Raw genomic sequence first — 12,175 nt, forward strand, 5'->3', positions numbered from 1 at the left:
TCTAGGCTAGTAGCCTCTTTTTAGGTGAGGCCTGAAGTGGCATTTACACTAATAGGGGACAATTGGCCAGGGCACTGGGGAACTTCACCTACTCTTTTTTAGGGGTACTTTGGGATCTTTTGCATCCACCTGAGCTACCACCAACTTAAGCAGATGGGACCTCAGTTTAACATGTCATCCAAATTATACAATGACTGGACATTAATATTTCAAAATTGAGCACGTTGCTTGGTCAGCCCAATCAGCATGCCCGTTGTAAATCCTAGCGTATACCAATGGAAAAAGGTCTGGTCGCCCAGACTTTTTTTCCATTGGTATATACTGTAACTTTACATTTTTTTTTTTAACAATAATAAAATAAAATCTGAAATCAAGACTCCGGACATACCAAAGAGACAGGACATAGAAAATACTATGAAAATCAGGTACGTTATTCAAAACTAAAGACATGTACTTGATTTCTCCTGCCCCTAAATTGTCAGAAACATTTTTTTTACTAAAAAAAAAAAAAAAAAAAAAAAGAGCAGTGGAGACCTTCTTTTCTCCGTTGCCTCCTTTGCACAGATCTGATGTACTGCTTAAGTGTAGGAACACAAGTCCCATACGCATGTGCAGTATATCAGGCAAAGCCCTAGGATACCGGAAAATGGCAGAAGGGCACCATGAAGGCATTATACAAAGACATTATTTAAGAAAATTAAGTATTTTTTTCTTAAATAATGTCATTATATAATAGCAATAACCAATGATGTCGGTGTGGTATATTGAAGATTTACCCATGGTTGGCTTTATTTAATCACTCAGACTTCGCCCTCGTGATTAAATCACACCAACCATGGGTAAATCTGCAATATACCTCACCAACATCATTGGTTATTGCTTAAGGATGACAAACTCAGGAGTGCAGCTCTCCCCCATGTGGCACTGCATTGTTTTCAACAGATCTACCTGGTGGGGGAAAAGAACCCACAGACTTCTGCATCAAAGGTGAGTATGCTACCTGTTACACCACTGACATTGCCAAATACAAAAATATATAAGAAGTCTTCAGCACAGCTCAGTTGCCACACATTTAAAACATACACAAACACACACACACACACACACACACACACACACACACACACACACACACAACACACACACTTCTGATGAACCTGTTCTGAAATGTAATGCAAACAACAAGGTGAGCCTTGACAAATACTATATTTATGATACTGCTTTATAAAGAAAAGAAGTTTGGCAAATTCTTAACCTCTAGACTTTAGATTCTAGTATAAGTCACAAATGTCTGTAGAAGAATCAGCTTTAACTAGATACAATGAGATGACTAGATTTAATTGTACTGGCAATTTTGCACTGAGTCATAACTTACTTTCCTTTTGTAATTTCTTTCGTGAATTCCCAAATATTTGGCTGTTGTAATTATAATGCAATCTCACCTTTGAAGGGGTTTTGGTAAAATGCTAGTCTGTGTAATTCATCTGGAATGAAACATTGTCACATCAGCAAACTTCACCTGTGTATTTTTTTTTTAAATAAGCTGAACTGATTTTGGACTTAACCATTTATAAAGTATGTTTGGATATTATAGACTTTAACTGTGGTCATGCTTAAGAAACTTAAACTATCAAGATTCTTTTAAAAACAAACGTAAAGAGATTATATCTATCGCTTGAGCTCTCTCTCTTTATAAATATATATATATATATATATATATATATATATATATATATATATATATAACATTTTCAAGCATAATTTACCATTAACAAAAATAAATATAAATTATATGCAGCACACAAATTTGACATTAAGAACACCATTGCCATGTTTGCTCTCGCATAAGAATGTGCAGAATATGTCTAGCTCAATAAAGTTATTAACAATTTTATTTTGTGATGAGGGGCTATGTATGTAAGACTCAAGAGACATCTGTAGGCTACTACAAATAGTTCAAAAGGTTCTCATTTTACAAATAGTATAAAAGACCCCTTTATGCAAGTTATGACTTGCATATGCATATATAAGTAACCTTATCAGTTGTTAACCAACAACAAAAAAGGATGCAACAATCTAGCTCATATAATAGCAAATATAAATCCAGTCACAAAAAATGTATGCAGACTGTAATGCCATATCCCATCATTTATAATACATGCCTTGTGGCAAATAGAATGGATTCCTTAAGTTATGCTTCAACACTGGATGCAGCATCCTTATCTAATGATGCCTCAGTAAAAAAAATCCCCAGTGAATGAATAATTATTGAGACTCTGACAGCATGTATAAAAACAAAATAAATTCATATCTACCTAGCTGCCAAGCGAATGCCTTACAAATGTGCTCTAAATCAATTAGGCTCAGTACTAACCTTCCTAGATAAAAGCAACAAAGAGAGAATCATTTACAAGATATATGGAAGTGCAGATGTTACAGCAACAATAACTAAACAAGCATTAAACTAAATAAACACAGACAATAGTGCCACAGACTTTCCAAAATATAAGGCTGCTTCATTGGTATACATGTTTTGAATTTTTTTTCATGATTTAAGTACATTTTATCCAGTTAAAGAATTTGAGGTAAGTGTCAAAGGATGATGTGATATGCTAATCCCATATTAAATGGAAAAAAGAGGACTGATGTTGATGATGATGATGGTGGTTATCTGGTTAAGAGTTACTAAATTACAGACAGAAACTAAAGCATGTTGTCACTGCCCCAATAGAATACAATTCTTTATAGTGTTAGAATAAAATTCCTTATAGTGTTATCTTTTTACTGTGTCTAAAATTGTATCATTACATATCTGTAATCCATCTAAATGTATTAAACTTGTACTGTTTAATTCCTTTTATAATTTTGCAACAAAAATGAATGCATCTGTATTACCACTGTTTATAATTGAATGCTTTATATGTAGATCTTCATCACTCTACACCACTATTGAAATGATTACATCTTCTTATGTTTTGACTTTATCTAACTATAGAAACTGATATCATTCTTCTCTGTTACCATATATAGATGTGTACTGCCTACGGCTTGGGTTATAGCTTAAGAAGCTAACAAACCACCTGAAATACCCAGATCCAGAAAGGAAAGGAAACAAATAATCAGCCAGAAATTCTATCATGTATCTTGTGCACCAGAGTTATAAACTTTAAGCAGTTGCAGAGTACTGACTATTTCATACAGGTACACTTAATTAATTGTTCCAACAAAGAGTTTGCAATCCATAGATACAGAATTAATAGCTCATACTATAGCAACTTTGGATCTTGGATGCAGAGAATCTATAGATATACAATGTATAGCCTAGTGCAACAAAGTTTCATTTCAAGTGTGCTTTACAAATTATGCTTTTAAGTACCTTATGACTGTTCAACATGTAAATACATGTGCACTGAACTAGCAATTCATTTAATTGCATTGCATACCTGAAAACAAATGAAAATCTCATTGCAATGCAAAAACACAGGACAAAAAAAAACCCCTCCAAAATTGTAAAATTCCAGCTTGGTCACTAATACCACTCAGTTTATGAAAACAAGAAAGCCAACCTATAGGACTTTATTAGACAGTTACAAAGTTAATGTTAAAAATAACCATTTTATTAAATCTTATCAATCTAAATTAATCAAAAGCACTTGACTGTCACTTTAATGACAATCGTCTTATTTCAGTAAAGGTTTTGAAGTAGTTAGTTAGTAGAATTTAGTCTAATCTGCCAGTCATATGCATTCTTGTCTAACACATATTTCAAAATGTTCTCTAATATTTAAACCAATACCTTAACTGTATAGAAAACTCACCTTGTGAATGAGCACATATTTGAATGCGCTTACATAACACAGCCTCATTTCAACTTCTTCATAATTCAAACATATGTTGAATTCTGTCATACAGCCCTATTTGTCTTTCTTATGTAAAAATATAAGGAGTTTACACAAGAGGCTACACAAGCCACACATTCTGTCATACAACTACTACAGCAGATTGATTTATAGCTTTGTTTTATTACATAATGGACAACCTCACTTTTTTGTGACACATAAGAAGAATAACTGCATTCACAATTAGAGTTGTCCTCATTGTTATATACAGACATAGCTATACATCTTAAATTTCCTAAAATAACCTTATTATAACATCATCTCTTAAGAGTAAACATATGGTTGTAACCCACTATTTGCAAAACGTTAACATTTACCAATAGACATCTCAAAATATTTTCTACCACACAATTAACAAGAGTCAGATCGTTAGCTTGTATAAGTCAGATAGCTTGAACGTAATTATTTATATATTCATGAATTTGTTAATTGGAGTTCTAGTTTGCACAAGCAGTTTATCCAACGTGCATTTCTATGCCCTTTTCTCTACAAAATCGTGCTTCAAATACTCTGTTTTATATTAAATGCTACTTCATCAGTAGATAGTCTTGATGGGATTACTTCACTGGACTATAACACATTTAATTTAACAAAACTACAATTCATACTACAATTCATACTACAAGTACAAGTGAATTACTTTGACTTGCTTTCTGATACATGTTTCCAAACTTCCTTTATTCTTATTGTGATAAACTGAAACTTTGACTGTTTCAGTTCACTGATTTTTTAAATAGGTATACTTTATTAATAAATATATTAAAATAATGTGCGTTTCTAAATAAATAGATTTTAATATAAAAATATGGTCAATAAACAACAGATAATGCTTCGTTCACTAGTAAATTGAATATAACTAAGTATTAAACTTTCCATGGAAATACTATGTGATAGACAGACTAGTTAATCTTGAAATAAAAAACATTACTTGTCAAACTCAAACACCAATCTATCCTCAAAAAATGCATATCAGTAATATCAACATTAGAGAGCTTGTTACTTCCACTAACTTTTGTTCTAATCACCTTGCATGATATATTTATATGCAAATACCTGCATGACATCAATTACAAATCCATTTGTGATTATCCTTACCAAATGTATATTATTTCAATTTATGCAGGAACCACCACAATGTAAAATTAAAGAGAACAGCATTTGCAGATTTTTTTTTCTCTAAAAATAAATAGTGAACAAGGTAAAGGCCCACATATATTTGTGTATTATTTCTTCAAAAATAAAAATAGTGGCAAAGCTGAAGACGTTTTGCTAACCACAATATGCCACTATGGAAGATTAATAGTAAGCTGATGGATTTTCAGTTAATGATAAGTCTCATTGGATAACTTATTTCTAAACACTGGTATATTTCTGATACATGTAAGCAGTGACAGATCATGTAACACTTTGTTGACCCACTGACCTTGCATTTAGAAAAATGTTTTGGGATTATATCATTTTAATTTGCTAACATCCAAAATATATATTCAGCATAATCAAAAGAGTTATGCACTACTGATATTTCACCTTTATCAGTTTTAGTCATGCAAGTGGCATCATTCTAATATAATTCCTTAAGTAATTTCTGCTCATCTTTATATAAATTATGGTATATTTTATTGCATTTATCAGTGACTTAGTTTGTTTGGTCCTTCTCTCATATTTCAAAAGTTGCTATAGTATTACAAAAAGTGGGGACGATTTAATTGGAGTTGCAAAATATAATGTATTTTTTATTCCTCTCTTCACCAGACTACAGCTTTAATTTTTGAGTGAAACATCGTATGGCACTGATGCTATATACAATGAGTGTTTGTGCACAAGGTACAACATTGGAATGCTATGCACAATGAGTGCTTGAGCACATGGTATGACATTGGAATGCTATGCACAATGAGTGCTTGAGCACATGGTATGACATTGGAATGCTATGCACAATGAGTGCTTGTGCACAAGCGATGGCATTGGAATGCTATGCACAACGAGTGCGTGTGCACAAGAAAAGCATGGGAGGACTCATAAGAGATCGCTTAAAGGCAAGGGAACAATGGAGACAACCACAACAAAGGCTGCTAGAACAATGGGCTATGTAGGTAGAAGCATCCACTACCAGAAAGCAAGAATTGTTATCCTTCTATACAGGCAGTTGGTATGATCACGTATATAGTATACTGTGTAGTTCCCAAGGCATCAAAACCAAAAAGGCATTGCCATGACAGAAATAAGCCAATGAAGACTAACAAGAAGAATTAAGTCTCCATTAGAAGCCACACAGACAAAAAACAGAAAAGCTCATCATGCGTAGTCACAAAGAAAGCAGGCAGTTTGGAGAAAAGACTTAACAGAACCTATTAAGTTCTGTAACTGAATAAAGAGATCATAAAGTGGGAACTAGCTCCTAAATGTATAGGAAGTCAACACACAAAGGTACACACAAAGGTACAAGTAGATTTTACATGTTTGATGTCTCCGTGGAGACACAGGGAACTATTTCTTGGCTAAGGTAATGGATAACTGAGTTTCCTGACATGGTTATAGGATGAAACAGATTATTAGCATTCAAGAGCCAGAGTTAAACAAAAGGTCATTCTTATACAGGGTGTGAATTATGAAAAGGAGCACAAAATATGCTGCTAGAAAAGTTGGATTTGCAGTTTGTCCATTAGATAGGGAAAGAGACAAGCAGGGATAGGCCAATCAATTATTTTTTTTTATTGCAGAATCTATATTTCTTTGTCAAGTGTATTTTACTGAGGAGTAAGCAGAAAAAAATGATAATCCATACCTTATTTTGTTTAGAACTTTTTGGACAAATTAAAGTCAAGTGATTAAAAACTATCAGTGAGAAAATATATACTTCCTCTTTCTTTTTGGTGAAGGAACTTCACAGTAGACTTGCTGGCTTGGAAATCAGAACAGTAAGGAAAGTAAAGGAGAAATTGACTTCATCTCTCACAACCCTTTTAATGAACCATGAAAATGAGCGGACGATGATCCGCTGTGGCGACCCCTAACTGGGAAAAAGCCGAAAGAAGAAGAAGATGAAAAGAGTGCTGTACTCTCTACTGACAGACACTTGGAGTTAGGAGGAGATAGGTTACTACCTGTATGCCAACCTAACTTCACTGGTATGTAATGTTATAAAGGGACTGAAGAAAAATAAATATTAAAGAATCTACCCGATGAGCTCTTCAGAAAAAAAAAAAAAATGCACCTCCATAAATGCTCACACCAGGCAAACTTCCTAACTGACTGAGAAATAAGTATACATTTGATTACTCTACCAAACGTGATTATAGCAGTTTTTATTCAGTAAAGTAATAAGCAGTAAATTACGTATGTCTAGTAGACCTACTTTTAACTCACACAGACTTTTTTCATAAGGCTTGGTGCAGAATAAGTTAGCTTATGCCCATATGCTTTGACAACTCCACTGAAGCAAACACTCCTGCCTGGGGGGCTACACATATTTCCCCCCCAAAAAAGTATACTAATGAATTAGATACCAAGCTATGAATTAGATACCAAGCTAGTAGCAAAATGGCATACTTCCACATAGTCTATTACTTAATATACTGCACTTTATATAACTGGCTACTTATCATGTGAAATTGTTGAAAGCCTAATTTGGTGATGTAATGCAAAATGGCAGAATGTTACAGCACTTATGGATTTTGGGAAATTTATATGGTACAGCAAACATATTCTGCAACAAAGTCTTTACTGAAAACAATAAGTGAGAAATAAAACAAGAGAAGAAGTTGTTACGGGACTATGCTCTATCATAGAGGAAACTCTTAACATAGTTGAATTTCTGAAAAAGTTCAATAGTTTACCACCAGCCATCTTATTGCTCAAGAAATTTGCTTTTTGTAAATAAGTCATTTTTAAGAAATGCAGCTCAGATTATTTGGGATGACTAATCCTACTACCTGTAGTATCTTTGGGAGTGCTTACTATTGCCCTATGTATTCAAATATTTCTTCAGAAGAGAAGGACAAGGAAGGTGTACCTGCTCACATGTAACATTAACTTCAGTAGTTGAATAAGGGGAAGTTTCAGAGAACAAGGTAGCACCTGGGAAGAATTTAAAGGTGATTTAAACATCTACAAAGACAATTTAGTTGCACACATTTAAAGCAATACCTATCAGTTAAAAGAAACCATGGGGTTATAAATTATATGTTTTATAAAGACAATGTTGTGTAACAAATTCATTAAAAAGATATTAAAGCAAACACCATTATAATTTAAACTGGAAGGTGTAGATTTAGGGGAATATAAGGAAATACTTTCAAACAGAGAGGGTTAAACTCCATTGTTTGACATGCAGTTTTTGTTCATTCAAAATTAGCTGCTAGACTGAATAAAGCTTGATGATGTGGTAAGAATGAGGGGGTACATTCAGATGTCTAAGAGAAATGGTGCACACACCAAAGATGAGGGTAACTTATGAAACCCTTCCTTATACTATGACAGATATTATTTTTTATGTTACCTTGGAGAGAAGAATGTGTCTTAAGTAATTTTTACAAGAGCCCAAAGGAAAAATAACTGTATAAGATAGAGCTCGTTGTCTGGCAATAAATACAGGCTAAAGTAATTAAAGACTACTGGGAAAAATAAGGAGGGCAGAAAATTTCAGATAAGGACTAGAAGTCAGCAGACACAAGTGCAGCAAATAAAAATCACTGTGAACCAGAAGAAGAAACAATGCTCAGAACTATTAAAAAACACTTAAAAAACATTATGAACTATGTATGCATTCCTTGGGATATATGTGGTGGGTCACGAAACAGGCATACATTTTAGAATCTTGAAAGCAGAACTCAACCAATGATATAAACTAACCAGGATAATGGCTTCTTTCCTGTAGTAACTGTGATCCATTGTAAAACAGCTTAACCAACATCAGAATTTGACATCATGCTGCTAAGCAACACCCCTCTCCCCAGAAAAAAGTATATAAAAAAAGTATCAACACTTAACTGTAGATTTGAGCCTGTCTGATAAAAGCAGACACAATGATTTAGCCTAGGCAGGAAAGATCCTGGCAGGATGTAATCAGTTATCTTTGCTGTTAAGATGATGATAGACTGCATCTTCCTAAAACCAGACTGCATGCAGAAGGGGTAATATGAAATACTGCAGGATGACAGTGAGTCAGCCATTATTATGCATGTATCTTTTGCAGCTTTACAGGAAAAAATGAGAAAGAGAGAGAGAACAGAGGAGATCAGTAAGGAACTGCCAGCAAAGGAGAGTTCCTTCACATCTTAAATGGAAAAAGTTAAGGCAAACTCTGAAGACTGAGAAATAGGTGTGACGACTGAAAACAGAGATTCCATCAGGAACTGACATAATGGACATTGCTGAAATTGACAAATGAAAGAATTTTGACTTAATTTATTTTCTTGAATAAAGGGCAGCAGCAGATAGCATACTCAACTCACAGTAACAGGTTCCCAGGTTCAATCTTCAGCTGGGGTGTTTTCTGTGCAGAGTCTGCCTGTCCTCTATATTCATGTGTGGGTTTCCTCTGGGTGCTCTGGTTTCCTCCCAGATTACAAATATATGTAGCAGCTGGACCGGATACTCTAAACTGGCCATAGGTGTGCAAGTGTGTGGTATGGAAGAACAGCCACAGCAGGGCTAGCCACCCAACAGTATGAGCCTTGTCTGTAAATGATTTCCCCTGCTGAGGTGAACCCCTCGACCCCATGTGCAAAAATGGGAAAAAGAGGTTGTGGATGGATGGATCATTTCTTGAACAACTTAGAATTTTTGTAGAGGGAGTTTGAACTGGCATAAATATATATACACACATCTAATTACAGTTATATGCATTCCTAAAGCATACACAACTTTGACTTTAGAAGTAAATGCTAATACTTTAGAATCTATACTCACAAAATACAGTTGGGTCTTATGAAAATGAAAACTTTACTTAATATACTGCCAATATTCAGAAATAAAATATCTGTCATTTGTCAATATTTTGATTCTTTTATAATGAGAATAACCATGTATGTACTGTTGAATGCAGAGTCAGCTTAGTGTTAGCACATGCAATGTGAAAGCTCGCCTATTCGGTGTTGGCCTTCCTGACTTGCAGTCTGCATTATCAGAGTTCAAAAGTCAACACTATTATTATGGTCCTTGTGAACCCTGACAGTGTTAGTAATGACATCACAAGACTCACTGCCACAGTTTGTTTTGTGGCCCAGTTAATGCAATCTTTGTCACTCGATGAAGCTTTACTGATCGCTTGATGAAATGGATTTCTATATAATACATTTATGTACTCATATTCATTTCTTATTTCTCATAGCTAAGTGTTAGCTGAACAAAGATCATGACACCAAAATATAACTACAGAGATATGCTAAGGAGAGGCAGTGACTCCATAAATTAAACAGAATCACATAGAAAGTGAATTATTTTGTATGTTCATTTTAAGCTAGAACTTGCTTTCATTGAGTGTTTGACCCCCCAAAAAATAAATGTTAGCAATTCCATATCTAGCCTTCCTTCAACTGGATTTATCATAAACACTCAGTTTAAAAAGACTGTAGACCCCTGAATTCTGACCATAAGTAATCAGTTCATGTTATATGTGGTGTCTGAACTTTTATCTGCACTCATATTACACAAGCTGATAATGGTAGTGTTCTTGTTGAGCTTGTGACCTTCTGAGTTCACAGTACAATGCACAGCAGACAGCAGTATATATTCAGTGTCGGTAAAGTTGATATCTAATCATGTTTGTATTGCAAGACAGTGATCACATTCTTGGTCTTATGGCTACTGCAAAGGGTTGCAACTTTCTTCTAAAAAATGAATGGATATTAAGCCTTCAGAAGAACATATTTCTCACCTTTTAGAGCTTAAGACACCAAAATCAATACTAAAACTTAAATTATTATGCCTTTAGTCTCATTGTGCTGTTTAATCTCTCACACTGTGGACTGCACACAGTTGTGTGGCCCATAGAACACTGCCATGACCCACATTACTGCTTTTATTTGGACAAACACTGAAGCACATTTGAGAACTTGTGACCTCTGTGTACAAAGTATAAGTCCTAACACAAAATATTCTATAAACTATGAAGCTAACAATAGAATCTAAGGTATCTATATACTGAGTATTAAGACTCAAAGTACAGAATTGTAACCCCTCAGTAACTGGGTAGTCAAACAAACAATAAAAGGGCACTCCTGAATTCTGTGCTGCATCAGCATAAAATATAGACCATATTGCTCTTTGTATATACATTCTAATACTTTCTTTTTGGAATTTTCATGCACAGGATCTATCACATTTACATTCACATCAAAAAGCATATGGCCTTTATCTGTCAAAGAACAAATTGAAAGTAACTTCAAAACTCATAAACCGCTGCATACATTATGTGGCTCCAAACTCCTAGCTTTGCAGACAGAATTTTTTGTTTTGTAATATGCAGACATCAGGCAGGCATTATTTGCCATCATACTATGCAAAAGTTGGCCCTAGAAAGTATTATTACTTACATCACAAGGTATACACCCTTCAGAAAGAGACTTAATTCCATTAAAAAGCTTGTGTTCTAGAAGTGATATACAATGCCTCCTCTCAGAAACAGGATCATATCCTCTTGATTAGGGTCTGCATTCGATATTTCAAACTGTGGCACTACATACTACAAAACAGTGGTTATCTTGCATCACATAATGCACTGTATCTTGCTGCAGAAATCAAACTATTATTCCACTAACATTCTGGTCAGTGGCAGTTTGGGACTGTTTACACTCCCATTATTTTCCTCATTATCCCTGGATGAAGAGTACTTGACTATAAAGTATTTGGTTCCCATTACAGGCACAACAGTCCTGCAGTAAAAGTTTTGGCAGAAGTTTCCAGTATTCACATTCTAGAAGCTGGGCTCTTGGACAAAGATTAGTAAACACAGCATTAAACCTGTGCTCTTTAGTATGAAACTAACCATAATATCCCAACGTATGCAAAGGTAATGGAAAGGGATTTTTTTCTGCAGTTGTTGACATTTATCTGTATAACTGTGACTTTCAGCTTGACCCAGTGGTTCAAATTGCTAATAAAACCCACAGCATGTACCAGCTTTCTATAACCACGTATAGATATTTGCAGTGCAACGTCTGTTGCCCTACTTTTAAACAGCCTCTTTACTTCAGCTCAGAAATGATAAACTTGTGCTATTAGTTAATATATTACAGGATACTCGTTTATTTTCTTCTAAGTAAACAACTGTTCCT

General features: G+C 34.4%; 1 protein-coding gene across 4 annotated transcripts in view; it reads right to left on the reverse strand.

Annotated features, from left to right (window-relative positions):
• SHANK3 (SH3 and multiple ankyrin repeat domains 3) overlaps nucleotides 1–12,175 on the reverse strand; it is a 7,266,504-nt gene that overhangs the window by 5,542,230 nt on the left and 1,712,099 nt on the right. The window lies entirely within an intron of this gene.

The sequence above is a fragment of the Protopterus annectens genome, chromosome 11.part0 (assembly GCF_019279795.1).
Source record: "Protopterus annectens isolate FY-2018-M chromosome 11.part0, PAN1.0, whole genome shotgun sequence".
Taxonomy (NCBI): Eukaryota; Metazoa; Chordata; order Ceratodontiformes; family Protopteridae; genus Protopterus; species Protopterus annectens.